This window comes from Scomber scombrus, chromosome 6 (assembly GCF_963691925.1).
Source record: "Scomber scombrus chromosome 6, fScoSco1.1, whole genome shotgun sequence".
NCBI lineage: Eukaryota > Metazoa > Chordata > Actinopteri > Scombriformes > Scombridae > Scomber > Scomber scombrus.
In genome coordinates this window covers 17964514-17982580 of record NC_084975.1, presented here as the reverse complement: position 1 = coordinate 17982580, position 18067 = coordinate 17964514, and positions in this window count along the sequence as shown.

The following is an 18067-nucleotide window of genomic DNA, read 5'->3' as shown; positions in this document are numbered from 1 at the left end:
AATGGTTTTCAATTTGAACAAGATATTCCTTTAGTCCAGGGGTGTCCAAACTACGGCCCGCGGGCCAACTGCGGCCCGCAGTCCATTTTTAATTGGCCCGCAGGAAATTTTATAATTAGAATAGAATATGGCCCGCACTGCTTTGCATCTCAACCACCAAGTTTACTCCTGACCTTCCAGCCATCCTTGAGTCCAAAACGCAGCATCAATGCTCCCACTGAGTGCAATGCCGTTCCCGTTTTAGGTGAGTTAAAAATATATTACACAGTATCCGTGTGTTATTAAGCATAATAACTTAAATAACAAGCTTGAAATGTACCCAGGGTTTCCCACAGCACTTTACAGTTAAGGCGGCCGCCTTAGCAACACACGCCTGCCGCCTTAACTAACGTCTTAAAAAAATAAAAAATAAAAAACAAAATTAAATATATATATATATATATATATATGATCAGGGCCTGAATATCAGCGCGGGATTGCAGGTATTGCGCACAATTTAATTGATTCCCGAAAATCCAACACTTATATTCCCGCACACATTTACAGCAATGTATATTAATGTTCAACCAACGTCTGCAGCGGTGTTTACTGCAGGACGACTGGCCGGAACCGCTATGTCCGACTGTCTGACTTCGACCCTGAACACACCTGTAGCTCTCGCTGTACCTCCCACTAGCATAACACAGACAAGCTAACAGTGATATTAAGTTTAAGGAAACAAACACAGACCGCTGGTTAAAACATAAATCTACATCATCTGAGGCAGAACCTGCTCAGAAAAACTAATGAAAACAGCGCCATGTGATGTCATCATTAACAACGTTAATCCTCAGACAGGTAACTGTGACGTTACTATAGCAACACGTTTCAGACTTTCTCATTCAGCAGTCCTGAAGAGAGAGAGAGTGAGGCAGATTCAACAAAAACGTGATGCTACTGAAGCTGAATATCACTACTTAACTGTATAATACTATATAACTTGTAATTACTATAGAATATAGTTCAGAGAATAAGTTAACTATATAAGATAGACTCACTGGCCTAACCTGTGCAATCTAATTTAATCCAATACAGCAGCTCTGCTATAAATTCTACATTTATGAAGCTTATACTACATTTTTTTACAAGAAGGTGACAATTCTGCTTTATGTTCATTATTGAGTGATTGTGGTGTATTAGGATGCATTATATTGAATGGTGTTCTTAATATTTTGTCCATTCCATTAACATACATGAGGAGGGCAAAATATTAGGAACACCTTTCAATATAATGCACCCAAGTACACCACCACCTCTTAGTACAACCTCAGTAATAAACTAAGTGGAATTATCCAATTTTTGACAATGTCAACAAAAACTAAAAATGTATAACACATTTTCTGTGGGAAACCCTGGTACCCATCCCATTTTCCCCTTTATTGTTCTTTCTCTGTACTGTGAATGGGATCACCATCCTGACTAAGAAGAAATCTGAGGCTGCTGTTCTGAGAATTAGCTACCAACCCTTTTTCTGAATAAATCAATAAAAATCCATTTATGGAAAGCTGTGATGACGGCTGATTTTTTCTGTAAATATATTCAACAATATAGCAAATTTGACCAACTTTTAAAGGATTTTTCTTACTTTAATACAATAGATGTGAGGCTATATACCTCACCTCTAGTAAGTGGCCCAGCCCCTGGTATATTTTGCTGTATATGGCCCTCAGTGAAAAAAGTTTGGACACCCCTGCTTTAGTCCCATGATGGGGAAATGGGCATTATTGCAGTGGCCAGTAAGAGTGTCAATAAAAAATAATAAATGACAATAATAATAATAAAATAATATATAAGTAGCCTACAAAATCAATAAAAATTATAGCAGTAAGTAACATGATACAATAATAGCAACATTTACAAGAGTAATATCGGTGTTGAGTGAAAATATACCTGAGTTTGACATTTTTATTTAACTGATTTGAAGAGAAAAATATTCATATTGCACAGTTGAACAGAAAGTAGTAATACAACTGAAATACTAATATTGCACAGTCATGTACATTAAAAGTGCAGTTTGTCAAATTGCCCAGGTTGGGGGTTGTGTGAGGTCTACTGGGAGTAGTGCTGGTTGTCCAGTCAGACAGCTGCAAGGAGGAAAGACCTGTGATATTGCTTGTTCACACACTTTGGGTGAAAGAGACTGTCGCTGAACGAGCTCACTAGTGCGTTCAGAGCTGTCCCTCATGGGGTGGGAGTAATTGTTCATCAGAGATGTCAGCTTGGCCATCATTCTTCTCCCACCGCCTCCACCAGGTCTAAGGCTTATCCTAGGACAGAGCTGGTCTTCTTGTCTTACTTGTCTGGGACAGGCATTTTAGTCTAATTTTACATCTGAATTGAAAGAAATTGTAAGGGTTTAAGCATGACAAAATACACATTTGTCAAGATATATACAAAACAAATAGCTACAGACAGTGTTACAGAAGAAGCTCACGTATTAAACCCATGAAGATTCATTACAGGGATTTTATAGTGAGGAGAAATTAAAGTTTACACATGTTCCATAAAAACAAACTGTGACCTACATGTTTTAAACGACAGGGGGAAATGTGGCACCTATCAGACGGTGTTGTAGATAGTCAAGTCAAAGGCATAGTTGAAGAATCAGTGGGCATAATCCACACCCCTAAAACTGCCATATAAGGCGATCAGTTTGTGGCTGCGTTTCATTCACAAAAAAGTAAAGAGTAAAAAAAAGAGTAAAAACACTGTGCAGCTTCAAGTCATGCTTCCAGAAATCAGAAGACAAATTTAGGAGTGACAACAGGAGATCCGAAACAAGCTCAGCTCAGCTATGCACTGTGACAGAGATAAAGAGGGAATGATTTCATGAAAGTTCTAGGGCAAAGTGCTCAGTGTTGGGAGGCGGTCACAGAGATATTAGAGGAGAATATTACAACCTACAGTAAATTATGTTAAAACTCCAGTTCAAATGGCTGGAGTTTTTTAATGATCATCAAAGTGTTATGAAAGATTTAACTGTGAGTTTGTGGCCTGTGTGCATTTTTTATTGTAATGTGGCAATAATTCGTTTTGTATTTTTTGATGAAAAGGACCATCAGCTTTAATCATTTCACATGTGTTTCTGAGAAATCATTCATTGATGTCGCATGATGTGGGGTTCAATGATATGATACCCATAAGGCTCAGCTGCTGTTGCCATGGAGACCCCTGGATAGTATATCTGTAAAGCCAACACATCTCCTTTCCACTTTCTCTGGTGAACACTATGTAATGCGCCAAAACTGGGTTAGCTCCCTATCATTGAATAGTAATTCTAAAATAAATTGTTTTATTGTGACTCAAACCCTACACAACTGGGAGAAAAGCGAAAAGAATTCAGCTCAGTTGAGAGGTAGACATTGGTGCCTAAACACTTTAGAGGCTAAATTGGTCAAGTGAGACCCCTCAAGTCACCTGAAGTCTTCATTTGCACAGGCACCTCTGGGGCCTGGGACAGACAAACCAAACCAACTATATTTACAACGTTTATCAAAGATAAGTACACTAATTTGTAGGCGCATGGACTATTAATCTTAATTATTTTGTCAGTGTTCACAGTGTCCCAAAATATAAAACAATATTTTTTCACACACACGCCTTGAAAACCCAAGACCCACCTATTAGATGTGCCTAGGTATCAACACTGGTAGTTGGAGTTTCAAGGTGTTGCACATCAGTGGTTGATTGATTGATTATTGTAAGGTTGTTGCCAAGGGGTATTAAATCCATTATGACGTTGCCCAAGGCACTTGTGGAAAATCAGAAAATAACCTTTCATGCCTGTTGAAACACTAGAAAAAGATGATCTATCTTCCTTATTACTTTAGTATGTTTGTATCATAGCTTACACCCTTTATTATCTTTAACCTTTTTGTACTTCTGGTGTTTACTGCTGTAAAGACCCATTTTCTCATGAGGGTCAATCAGACAAATTCATAAAGTTAAGGATTATAGAGTTGTTGAAGTATATTTTTCTAGGGTTGACTTAATACCTAATTTTCTTGGTCAGAGATACTGTATGACTTTCAAACAATAACAGCATACAAGCAGGGTTTGACCAGCGTAGGTTTTTTATTAACGTTGCCAATAGCTGACATACATAGAAAGATTTTCTGATTTTCCAACAGCAAAACAGCAAAGTCAAAGTTCACTAGTTCAGTTCAGTTCAGTTCAGAGCTTTATTGTCCTTCGAGGGGAAATTTGGTTTGCAGTGACAGTACAAAAAACAACTAACATAACAACCATAAATAAATAAATAAACAGTGACATAACAAACATCATCTCAGCACACAGCACAACCAAACTTGATAAGAACAATCACAATCGGAATAAGAGTAGAAATGTCAAAAAAGTCTCGCCACACGAGCAATGTGATTAGGTGTTGTACAAGTTAACTGCATTGATTGCACGTGGGACAAAGGAAAATTTGTAGTAGTATTAGTATAATGAGTCTGATATGCAGTCACAATCTGGGCATACCCTGCCATGTAATGGGATCTAATTTTAGATAATCTGCTCAACATAAATGACACCATTTTCCATAACAGCCCAACTAATGGCTTTATTGTGTGAAACAGAAAATGACATCATTCTTCAGATATGAGAAAGGCAGCTCCTGGCGTCACACCAGCAACAAGAAGCAGACATGTTCAAAGGAGGGCAATATGGTCATGTCTGAATTTGGCGTGTACTTGATAAATGACAGCAGTGTTATCAGATGACATTTTAACATAAATAATGCATAAAAGCTTAAATGACGCTTTCTTATTTCAAAGTTACTGATGACAACAGTCTATTGAAGTGATGAAAACAAGTTTAGATACAAATGGCTGAGTTGAAGATGTTAAGATAGGCACTACCTTGTTCTACTGCATGTGATTTAAATCTTCTCGTTAAATTAAGAAATTAGGATGTATGTGAAAGGTATGTTTGTGTAAATATCTTGGTGGGCTTGGTGAGGTGATTAAGATGTGTTGCAATACTTGGAAAGTGTTGTTGGTTTTAATATATTGTGTCCACGGTCAAGGGTTTGTCCACAGCTCATGTGTCAACTGCTAAATAAGCTGTCCAAAAACCCACATAATGACTCCAGTATTATGAATGTGTTTGAAGGTCAAGCTCAAATGTAGTGTTTCCAAATCCCCAGGGCTCTTTGTAGATGAGGTCACTCTGTATTGTAATATTAGCTGCAGTCATACAAGTAAAGCCATGGTAGTGGCAGCCGGGGCGTCGCACAAGTGACCTTGAAAGAATTTCTTATGCATGCCCCCTTTTGATAAACACTTTCTGATGTACGGTATATCTTCAATTATATTTTAATTTTATGGAATCAATGTTTAACCTATTTGAAGCCAACTTCAGAGTAAGGCTTTGTATGACATTTCAAGTTGGCCTGCCAATCAATACGTCTGCCGTATACCCAGTTACCAAAAGAACATTTAGTAGAAGATGGGAGGACTTTCAGAGTTTACAGTGCTTCCTCTGACTATTTTTGCAACCAGGTCTGAACAAGAATTTGCTGAAAAAAATTAGCAAGAGGTTTAAAATATGCATATCTTCGTCGAGCTCCAATGATAAGTCAATTATTCAGTTAGTTGATCGTCCAGAAAATAATCAGCAAAAGTTTAGATTATCGATTTATCGTTTATTCATCAGGAAGCATTTCCAAACATTCTCTGGTTTCATCTTCTAAAATATAAGCATTTAAAGCTTGTCTTTGTTTTGTTCTTAATTGACTGTCTTTGGGTTTTGGGCATCACAGCTCTCTCTGGGCAGACAAAAAACAATAATTTTAAGATAATTTGGAGATCTTCTTAGCCTTTGGAATTACTTTCACTATTTCTATATTACAGATTTAACAATTAATTAATTAATTAAAAAATGTACATTAGGTAAAATGGGTAAGTATTTAATGTTGAGGCAATTTAAAATGAAATACTGTTCAATAATACTGATCATCTATGGAAACTTTTTTTTCTAAATACAGAAAAACAAAACAAGAAAGCAAAATTCTGTATTCAAAACAATATATTAGAAGATTAGATTCAGTTCCAGCTAAATTTTGGTAGGTTGACGAATGTTTTGGTGTCAGGTGTACGTAAAGGAATGAGCTTCACAGTCTACCAAAATCTGTAGTGCTACCAGTCCACTCAGGAGTTTAAAAATGGATATACTGTGGACTGTAGAGAGGAGGGAGCAGAGAATCTAAACACAAAAAAAACATTTTATCATCCGCTGCCGTTAACAGCCTTGTTTATGGATTGACTTCCTTTATATTCTCATCTATTCATGCACACACATTTCAGTCACGTTGTGTTTCATGCGTACATTATTTATAACACATGCATCTAAATTTTGCCAACAGCAAATCCTTAGGTTCCCGCTGTTACACTTGTACAGATCACAGATAAAGCACCACAACATGGTACACAAGCACACTCACTTTACATCAATGTAGCATTTAACCATTTCACAATGAATACCGACTAACAACCAACTTGTCTTCACTGTTTCACAAGGAGGTTACTATCATTCCTTTATAAAAAGCTTTCTAAAGGACGCCTAAGGAGAGAAAATACATTAAAAGGAAACTAGGATAGAATATGCTCATGATTTCGTAAATTTAAACATGTAGGCTAATCTGTCACTCTGATCTTTGCCAGAACAGTTGAGTAAAACATTTTTATCAAAAACCCATTGTGAGTGAAAATAGAAAGATTTTTAAAAACAATAAATACATTTGTAAAATAGAAAAATATGCTATTTAAGTGCAATCGTTCTGCTACGCTGCTTACAATGCCTGACAAGGAAATTACAAAATGTTTTCAAGGTTAAAGGGGTAATATGAAATGAAAAGGATCCAAACATGGCTGATGGACATAACATTTCTGTTCAGTCTTGCTTTGGCAATAATATTTTTTTCCAACTGTGTAGAGGTGTTTGCGATATGATACGTTCTTATTATAATTTGAGGTTTACAATGGTTGAGCTGCACCTTAAAAAGAAATCCTTCATTTGTCTTCTTCTCTGGTAGTTAAAAAATCAGACTGGGGATATTTTTTTTTTTTACCATTTACATCACAGGGCTGTAGGGGAGAACGGGGTTGGTAGTCACACTTTTTACTTTCCTTTTAATTCCTCATAAACCATGAACTGAATAAATTCCCTTTTAATTTGCAATGAAAGCCTAAAGTGTCAGGTAGGAAAAGAGAGGTCTTACTCTCCTTCAGCTGATTCTGTTCAAAAGATATGGGCCGTCAAATATATCTTGTGCACTTGTGACAACCAACCCCACGATGGGGATGGTTGTCACACACTATGGGGTTGGTTGTCCCTGTGTTATTTTGATGGGTAAAAATAAAGAAAAATGTATGTAATGTCTTAAAAAAATATTTAAAATGTTTAGTTTAATTGAAATACAACAACCTAATACATCCCCTGCACCAAGAGAACATAAACAGGAAAAATCATCCCATTAAGTGCCTTTTTTGTCCTTATATGACATATTGTTCATTTTCACCTCTCTGACTGCTCTGAGAATCACATCTGGATGAGCCTGACCCTTGTTTATCTTCCTGACCAAGTTCCTGGTCAATGTGTTATCTTAAAAGAAAGAAAGAACTAGATATATCACACCATATATGTATATGCCAACATGTGACAACCAACCCCGAAGAGAATGTGACAAACATCCCCAACTGGGATTTTTTGCTACCAGCAAAGCTACCAAACATCTGTTTTGGCGAAGTTAAGAAAAAAACCTACCTAACTATCGCTCTCTCTTCATACTTTTTAATGGTAATAGTTGTTTTATTATAAACTCATTGTGTAAAAGCCCAGACAAGAAACACTGAGAGTTGGATATTTACATTTTCACATGAAAAACACTAAACGTCCTCTCACCTCAATGTCAAGCAGTTTACTCCAGAAATGACCTCTGAAGTAACATCTCACCTAAATTCTGAAACGTTCAGTACCAAAACTTTTTAACAGCGCCCTCTAGGGCCCGAGATCTGATGAATGTGACAACCAACCCTGTTCTCCCCTACAGATGAAACAATGTGTAAAAGTGCAAAATGAGGCACTCATGATGAGTCACCCTGTATGTAGGTTACTCTACAGGTGCACCTAATCAATGATCCAGGGCTTGATTGAACACCCATGGACCCATTCCACTTTACGTATGGAAATCATTCTGTTTCCATGAGGATTCCTTATCTTTGTGGTGTAAACATGGATACAATTTTACTCCATTGTGACTGCAGATATATTATACCTTAAAACACTACATCCTAGTGGCTTAAATCAAGAATTAGATAAGACCAGTTTCCCCATTCTCAGTGTAAAAGCTAACATTTATATCAGTATGTGTAAGAGAACGTTATGCTATAGAATCATATTATCCTCACGTGTTTGTCCTGATCTGCTGGAAGTTGGCTTCATGAGTTTTCAATCAAGGCCTGATCAACTAGGCGCACCTGTAGAGTAACCTAGAGTGACTCACCATGTCTGCCTCGTTTTGCACTGAGGAAAGTCTGTCATGGACTGAAATATTTGCACCCTTGCTTTCCTCAGGGCATTTAAAATAAATTATGTTGATCGTATTCTCAATCATGTTGAAGTACGATATTAGGCCTAGCAACGGCGAAGTGTAACATGGACACTCTGACTCATCACTGTTAGCATATGTTTTATATTTGAGTTCACTTCATAAATTATGTTATAAACAAACAGAAGTTGATTAATGTGCACAGACAAAAGCAAGAACAAATACAGACAAAATTATAAACCAGACCAGTACAACAACCATACTCCTACAACACACACACACACACACACACACACACACACACACACACACACACACACACACACACACACACACACACACACATTGCATTTACAGGCATGTCATACAGACTCAAAGGCTGCCAAGGGAAACCAAGGATGTTAGACCATTTTTTAAAGGGTTAGTGTGGGGAGCAGATCTGATATGGTGTGTTCCATAATTGGGGCCACAACCTCAAAAAAACCCTGTCTCCCACAAGCTTCAGCCTCGACTGTGGAACAGTTAAAAGGTCTCTTTCAAAGGACCTGAGGGACTTTGGGTCCAGTATGAGCGTAGGAACTCAGAATTGTAAGAACGAACCAGTCGATTCTGGAAACAAAAAGATTCTGTGAAGGTGAGATCGTGCTGGGCTGATACACTCTGTAGCCAGCCAATAAATCCAGTAGCAGCTTTCTCAGTACGAAAAGTTTCATTAGTTTATATGTAAGAGAAAGAGCTTTGTCAGTGGCTCCAATTATGTACTAATACCAAGGTGTGAGTGTTGTGCACTTTTTCAAAAGGGAAACTTCAACAGTCTAAGGAATCTTTCTTCAAAATCAAATATATAAAAATATTTTATCATATTACCGTCAGTCCTCAGGACTTTATTTGTAAAATTCTTTAAAAACTCTGCAACCTTGTCCTCTGAGTGCTGAGTCTCCTTCAGTTCTGAGGAAAATGTAGGTACAGTAAGTGCACCATATTACATAATTCATTTATTTAAAAAAACAGTCTCAAGCGGTGCCCAGATCCATGCAGAAATATATTTTTTTATTTATGTGTTGAACTGATCACACTCTATCTAGAAGTAAAGTAAAGTATTTTTCATGTATAAAGGCATTGACTTTATGGAAGCTGATAAATCTGTGAGGTCATATGTGAGGGTTTTTATGTCCATCACCACACTTGGGGCACTGACTGAGTTTTTTTTTAAGTGTCGTTGATTTGATTTGACTGAATATAATCAAGCAGGTGCCTGACAGTGTTTGGCAGTAATATGTTTCTTTTTTGTAACGAGTAGTGGAAGGATTGTGATTTGAAACTAATTTATTACATTAACGTTGATAATCCCACAAGACCATGATTGTCATCATATAACCTCAGAGTTTTTTTTACACTTGAGGAGAGACCGCAGCTTTTGGCTTAAATTACCTTTCAACTTCATAGAGACACAAAACTAGTTTTCAGCAGATAAAGCATGTTCTGCACACATTGGGCCAGATGCGAGAAACACTTGTACTCACAGATTCGTTCTTAAATCATGCGCACGTGTGATTTATGAGAATTTGCCACATTCACCAATTTTCTCGTATTTAGGATTTTCTCTTCGGTACAAACACAATTTACGAGTGGTGCAGACCTGTCGTACCAGTCACATACAACCAAACTGCCGTTCTCCAAACTGTTTTATTTTACACACTGTTGCTCCAACATGATTTACAACAAACGGACGTAAACGTGTCCAAAACATCAAATGCGTGATTTTCCTCGACCACCTTTACCAGACGTGAACTTTTATCATCGTCAAATGTTTTTCAGAGGTGCAACAAGCTGGACCTGTAAGGTGGCTATCATTGCAGTAACAGTGGTCACAAGTTAATTTGGCTGTGGTGTTTTGAAAATCGTGGCTGTGCACACTTCATTTTTACTTCAACAGTTGTTATATCACCTTGTGACAATTGATGAGTGTAATTGCGTGGCGTAATGGTTAAACACTACGCTGTAGTGGTGTTGCAGTTGGTGACACACTCGGTTCAAATCCCGTGTCAGGTGACTTTTTATTTATTTCTTTTTATTTAGACATTTATATAGAATATGGTGACCAGTATTTCGGGTCCCACACTTGTACATCACAACATGAAGCATCATGCTTGGATTAACCAGGTGGAGCGGGAGATCATCAGATATTTATGGAAGTACATTCAGGCATACGCGAGGTCAGCTACGTTTTCTCTCCGTGATCGAAACATCTGCAGTCACAGTGAGAGAGGCCCAACTTTTATAAACAAAGGTAACCAGTTAAACGTGGAAACCAGTTGATTTGTAACACCGGTGTCGTGCCAAAAAGTGATCGTCTGCCAGAATTTGATTTGTGGCCGCGGGAGCGCGCACAGCAGCCCGTTGAGCGGTAGCGCTATAAAACGTCTAATTTTCTTTTGATTAAACGGTCATAATATGCATATACAAACAATTATCACACATTATCACAACTGTGGCCAAAAGAAGTGTAGTTTGTAGCGAAATAAGGCATGGCAATTACGTGATAGACATGTCTCTACAGTATGTTTGATTTATGGGTGTGTTTTCAATAAAGAAATGATCACTTTTGCAATGATCCTCGTGACTCTGCATTGTTTTTTATCTGATCTGGGCCCTTCGTAGTATTTGCTTCCCATGTTTGGATGTGTTTTGTATATCTAATATTATTGTTTATGCCTACTATTAAAATAACAAACAGTTTTCACCTGCCAAAAATTGATTGGAGGCCAAATGCATTTACTGAATGGTTATTTCTGCCTAAATATGTCTTGATCTCATTCTTGAGCTTCATAATATAAACTCTAGAGCTCACAGGACAGCTTGGAACTCTTTTAAAGGACCATTACAAGACAAAATGTGCATTTTCACCTGCCAAAAATTGATTGTAGGCCACATACAGTTACTGAATGGTTATTTCTGCCTAAATATGTCTTGATCTCATTCTTGAGCTTCATAATATAAACTCTAGAGCTCACAGGACAGTTTGGAACTCTTTTAAAGGACCATTACAACACAAAATAAGGCATTTTCACCTGCCAAAAATTGATTGTAGGCCACATACAGTTACTGTTAGGTGATTTCTGCCTAAATAGGACTTGATCTCATTCATAAGCTTCATAATATAAAGATCTGAGCTCACAGGACAGCTTGGAATTCTTTTAAAGGACCATTACAACACAAAATGGGCTTTTCCACCTGCCAAAAATTGATTACGGCCATTGATTTGATACTGAAAAGTGTTTTCTTGCTCAAAATTACTTCCTATTACTCAACAGAGCAATATTTAGCTCATTATAGATTAACCTGTACTCTGTACCCTCTGGAAATGGTGTAAATGGCCAATGCTACGCATAAAATGCAGTTTTTTACTTGCCAAAAATTGATTCCCGCTCCAGATCTGATACTGAAAGGGTTTTTCTGCCACGATATGTCTTCATGTAACTCTTCAGAGTTATATTTACCTGATTATACCTTAACCAGTACTCTGTACCCTCTGGAAATCTTGTAAAGTGTTATGTCTCGTCAAATTTGTTAATGTCTTGTGTCATGTGTTGGTCCTGTATGTTTTCATTTAGTCAAGTCACTCATGTCCCGTCCTGTCATGCACTTCCTGTTTTATTTTGTACTCACCTTTTCCCTCTTGTTTCAGATCTTGACTTCCTCCCTTTGTGTGCCTTCCCTCCGCTGTGATTGTCAACCCCGCCCCTGATTGGTTCCACCTGTGTCCCCTTACCTCATGTTCAAATAGTCCTTGTCTCCCTTGTCTTGTGTCAGTTCGTTTTGTCTTGTCAGCGTCACCGTCATGCAGCCCGAGAAGCCTTGTTTCATTCTGTCCTCCAAGTGAGCGTTTTTTGTTCCCTTTTATCATCCTCCTTGAGAGCGTTTTTTGTTTAATAAATTCCCTTCGAGTTAAGCGTTTGAGTCCTCCTTCCTGTCTGAGGTCGTTACAGAACGAACTGACCAACAATGGACTCAGCTGACTTGAAGAATCTCCAAACCTCCATGGCTGCACAGGTCACAAATATCCATCAGCATGCAACGCAGCTAAGCACCGTCGGCCGGGGTGTGGAGGAACTCTCCAAGCGTCAGGAGGATTTTCAAGCCTCAGTCACTTCTCAGGTCAACCACCTGGCGGGTCAACTACACCAAGTCCTTTTGCGCCTAGACACAGCATCCCCGGCGACACCACCGGCAGAGAATCCAGCTGCGGCACCTACTGGACCAGTTGCCCCCATATCCCTGCGGTTGGCTCCCCCTGAGAAGTTCTCTGGAAACTCAGGTGACTGTAGAACCTTTCTAGTCCAGTGCGACCTGCACTTTAAGCTCAACCCAGCAGCTTTTGAGTCAGACCAGGCTAAAGTTGCCTTCATTGTGTCCCATTTAACGGGCCGAGCCGCCGCTTGGGCCACGGCCGAATGGTCCAGAGACTCTAATATCTGTCAGTCACTCGCAGATTTCCAAGATAATTTCAGTAAAATATTTGATCACTCCTCACCTGCCAGAGATGCTTCTCGGGTCCTCATGCAGCTCAAACAGCGCCAGCGCCAAGTGGTTGATTATGCCATTGAGTTCCGCACTGTGGCCGCAGATAGTGGGTGGAACACACCCGCACTAATAGATGCTTTTATGAATGGTCTTACTGAGCCGGTGAAGGATCATTTAGCACCTTTAGAGCTCCCCCAGGACCTGGAAGCCACCATCGCCATGGCTATTCGGGTGGACAACAGGCTCAGAGAAAGGGAGAGAGAGCGGCGTCGGACTGCAGGTCGTCCTCCAGGTCACGAAGGTTACTCTGCGGGATTCCAACCTTCAAGGGCCACTTCGTCTCCCATGCCAGGAGGTGTTGGGAGAATGCGGCCTCCCCAAGAGCCACAGGAACCTATGCAGCTGGGGGGAACCAAAATCACTGCAGAGGAGAGACAGCGTCGTCTGCAAGAGGGATGCTGCTTCTACTGTGGCCAGCCAGGCCATCAACTTGCCACCTGTCCGGGGAAAGGGTCGAGCTCACCAGCCATGAGGAGGGCGCTGGTGAGCAGGCTTACCTCCGCCTTTCCTCCTCGTCAACTGACCCAGGTAGAATTCTCCATCAACAACCAGACAGTTACTCATGGGGTTTTAATTGACTCTGGGGCAGACGAAAGTCTCATGGACTGGAGCTTAGCTCGACAGAACCAGGTTAAGACTATTCCTCTGACCCATCCGGTAACTGCCAGTGCCTTGGATGGTCGTCGACTGTTTAGAGTGACTCATTGTACTGAACCCATTCAGGTGACGTTCAAAGACGACCACACCGAGGTTATGCAGTTTCATGTGTTTAACTCGGCACAGCATCCACTGATTTTGGGGTTTCCGTGGCTTAAAAAACATAACCCTCACATAGATTGGCGCTCAGGGGAAATCAAGGGGTGGGGAGGAGACTGTGCACACTCATGTAAAGTTAATCAGGTGAGGCAGACCAACATCCCTGAGAGCCCAGGAAGTGAACGCAGCAGGGGCATTGACACTGACTGTCCAGATTTATGTAATGTACCCTCATGCTATCATGACTTAAAAGATATGTTTAACAAGAGGAAGGCCATGTCTCTCCCTCCTCATCGACCTTTTGACTGTGCCGTTGACCTGTTACCTGGTGCCCCCATCCCCAAGGGGCGTCTCTACTCCATCTCTGGGCCGGAAAGAGCGGCCATGGATGAATACCTAACCTCTTCACTGAAGGCAGGAATAATCCGACCCTCCTCCTCTCCAGCTGGTGCAGGTTTCTTTTTTGTGGGTAAGAAAGACGGTTCACTCAGGCCATGCATTGACTATAGCCCTCTTAATGACATCACCGTAAAGAACCGTTACCCGCTTCCGTTAATTGCATCTGCTTTTGAATTGCTCCAAAAGGCCACCGTCTTCACCAAGTTAGACCTCAGGAATGCTTATCACCTCATCAGGATAAGAGAAGGAGACGAATGGAAGACGGGCTTTAACACTCCTAATGGTCATTACGAGTACCTGGTCATGTCTTTTGGGCTATGCAATGCTCCAGCTGTTTTCCAAGCATTTGTGAATGATGTTCTGAGAGTTTTTGAACATTTTTGTGTTTGTGTACATCGACGATATTCTAATTTTTTCACCAGATGAGGAGTCACATGTGCTTCATGTTCGTCAAGTCCTTCAGAAGCTGTTGGAGAACCAGCTCTATGTCAAAGGTGAAAAGTGTGACTTCCATGCAGCTACTGTCAGCTTCCTGGGCTACGTTATCACGGCCAACAAGGTACAGATGGACCCAGCAAAGGTCAGTGCGGTGGCTAATTGGCCAACTCCGGACAGCAGGAAAAAGGTACAACAGTTCCTGGGATTTGCCAATTTTTATAGAAAGTTTATTCGTAACTTCAGCTCTGTTGCTGCACCACTGCATGCACTCACCTCCTCCAAGATACTTTTTCAGTGGACCCCCCAAGCTGAGAAAGCCTTTCGGTGCCTCAAGGAAAGGTTCACCACAGCTCCTGTGCTCACGGTTCCGGACCCCCAGCGGCAGTTCATGGTGGAGGTTGATGCGTCCAATCAAGGCATTGGGGCAGTGTTATCCCAGAGGTCCGCCGAAGACAACAGGGTGCATCCATGCGCCTATTTGTCACGTAAGTTGACACCTGCAGAAAGAAATTATGATGTGGGAAACAAGGAACTGTTGGCTGTCAAGGCAGCTCTAGATGAGTGGAGGCACTGGTTGGAGGGGGCAGAACAACCTTTTATAGTCTGGACCGACCATAAGAACCTTGAATACATCAGGAAAGCTAAAAGGCTCAATTCACGTCAGGCTAGATGGACCTTGTTCTTTAACAGGTTCAACTTCACACTGTCTTTTCGCCCAGGCTCACAAAATACTAAACCAGATGCTCTATCCCGTCTTCATGACCCTGAACCTGTTGCCAAAGAACCCGAAACAATCCTTCCACTGAACCGTGTGGTTGGAGCGGTGTCATGGCAGATAGAATCAGAGGTGAAGCAGGCTAATGATGTGAGCCCAGCACCAAGTGAGTGTCCACAAAACCGTTTGTTTGTCCCTCTGTCATTACGCTCCAAGGTAATCCACTGGGCTCACACGTCCATGCTCACATGTCATCCAGGCGTCAAGCGAACCATCTATGTAATCAAGCAGCGGTTCTGGTGGCCGACCATGGAAAGGGAGGTCTCAGAATATGTGGCGGCCTGCCCCGTGTGCGCACGAAATAAAGCCTCACCTCGGGCCCAAATAGGCCTGCTGCACCCGCTGCCAGTCCCTCAAAGACCATGGTCCCACATCTCCATGGATTTTGTAACAGGACTGCCGCTGTCTAAAGGTAATACGACCATCCTGACAGTGGTCGACCGCTTCTCCAAGATGGCACACTTCATCCCTCTTGTCAAGTTACCCTCTGCCAAAGAGACTGCAGAGGTCATGATGATTAATGTGTTCAGGATCCATGGTTTTCCCAGTGATATCGTTTCAGATAGAGGGCCGCAGTTCATCTCCAGCTTCTGGAAGGAGTTTTGCCGGCTCCTTGGTGCCACGGTGAGCATGTCCTCCGGGTATCACCCACAGTCGAACGGGCAGACTGAGCGCCTCAACCAGGCCACCAAGGACTTGCCCCTTCATGTCGACTCCAGGAAGTTGGCTCCCAGGTTTGTGGGTCCATTTCCCATATCAAAAGTCATTAACCCTGTGTCTGTGCGTCTACGCCTTCCCAGGTCCTTGAGGGTCCACCCCACGTTCCACGTCAGCAAGATCAAGCCGGTCAGGGAAAGTGCTCTGGTGCCTGCCGCCGCCCCCCCTCCGCCCCCCCGGATTGTCGGTGGCGGGCCTGTGTATACTGTTAAGAAGCTCCTGGCGGTTCGTAACCGTGGCCGTGGGAAACAGTTTTTGGTGGACTGGGAAGGTTATGGTCCAGAGGAGCGTTCATGGATCCCTTCACGTTTTGTTGTGGACAAGGGTATGGTCAGGGACTTTTATGCCCACTCTGGGAGTCCTGGGCCGTCAGGAGTCGGCCCTAGAAGGGGGGGTACTGTTATGTCTCGTCAAATTTGTTAATGTCTTGTGTCATGTGTTGGTCCTGTATGTTTTCATTTAGTCAAGTCACTCATGCCCCGTCCTGTCATGCACTTCCTGTTTTATTTTGTACTCACCTTTTCCCTCTTGTTTCAGATCTTGACTTCCTCCCTTTGTGTGCCTTCCCTCCGCTGTGATTGTCAACCCCGCCCCTGATTGGTTCCACCTGTGTCCCCTTACCTCATGTTCAAATAGTCCTTGTCTCCCTTGTCTTGTGTCAGTTCGTTTTGTCTTGTCAGCGTCACCGTCATGCAGCCCGAGAAGCCTTGTTTCATTCTGTCCTCCAAGTGAGCGTTTTTTGTTCCCTTTTATCATCCTCCTTGAGAGCGTTTTTTGTTTAATAAATTCCCTTCGAGTTAAGCGTTTGAGTCCTCCTTCCTGTCTGAGGTCGTTACATAAAGGGCCAATGCATGGCATAAATAGCATTTTTTACTTGCCAAAAATTGATCCCTGCCCTTAATTTGAGTTTTTCTGCCTCAAAATGACTTCATATCACTCAACAGAGTTATATTTAGAAGATAATACCATAAACAGTACCCTTTACTTGCTTTTATTCATTTAATTGAAATGTTGGTGATCGAGGTTATGATTTGGCTCCTTGGCTGATGACTCCCCTAGCAAGATGTTTTTTGGCGCCCTCACGAAAAAAGTACGACAAATTTAAGAAAAAAATACAAACATGTTCTTGCATCTGGCTCATTATATTTATTCATGGAAAAATCGCCTGTATTCACACAATACTCCAGCAAGAATCTGTGTGATTATGTGTAGAAAAAAGAGTTCTTCTAAAGCTAAATTTACTCATGGAGCACTAGTACATTGAGACTCTGAAGTTCTTAGGATTTGTTCTGAATAACCCAGCTGGGGGTGACCCTTTGGAATAAAATATGTAGTTTCAGATATCTACCATGCAAGCCTCAGAGTTAGTGGACATTTCTTTAGTGAGCCAGAGAGAGAAACAGTGTGGGGTTGTGGGACTTCACTGAATCCTCCCAGTGCTGTTTCCCCAGGCCATATATATATACATATTTGGTCAGTTATTGAATATGGCACCGCATGAAGAAACTCCATCATATGAGCTGTCAGTCTATCTGCTATTACATTCCTCAGCTGCTGGTAGAAACATGTACAGCAATACAGTTGGGTGTCTTAAAGGCAGAAAGGCAATCAAGACAAAAATAAATAAATAAAGGGGAAATCGCAGATGTGATGGTGCCTGAAAACACAGAGAATCCATCAGTGAAGGATTAGGACAAGAAATGTCCAGCCACTAATTACTAAACTAAAACTAGCATCAGGACATACTTTATACGCTATAATTATATTATATATTATTTAAATCCAATCACATCGTTTACTTTTTTTTT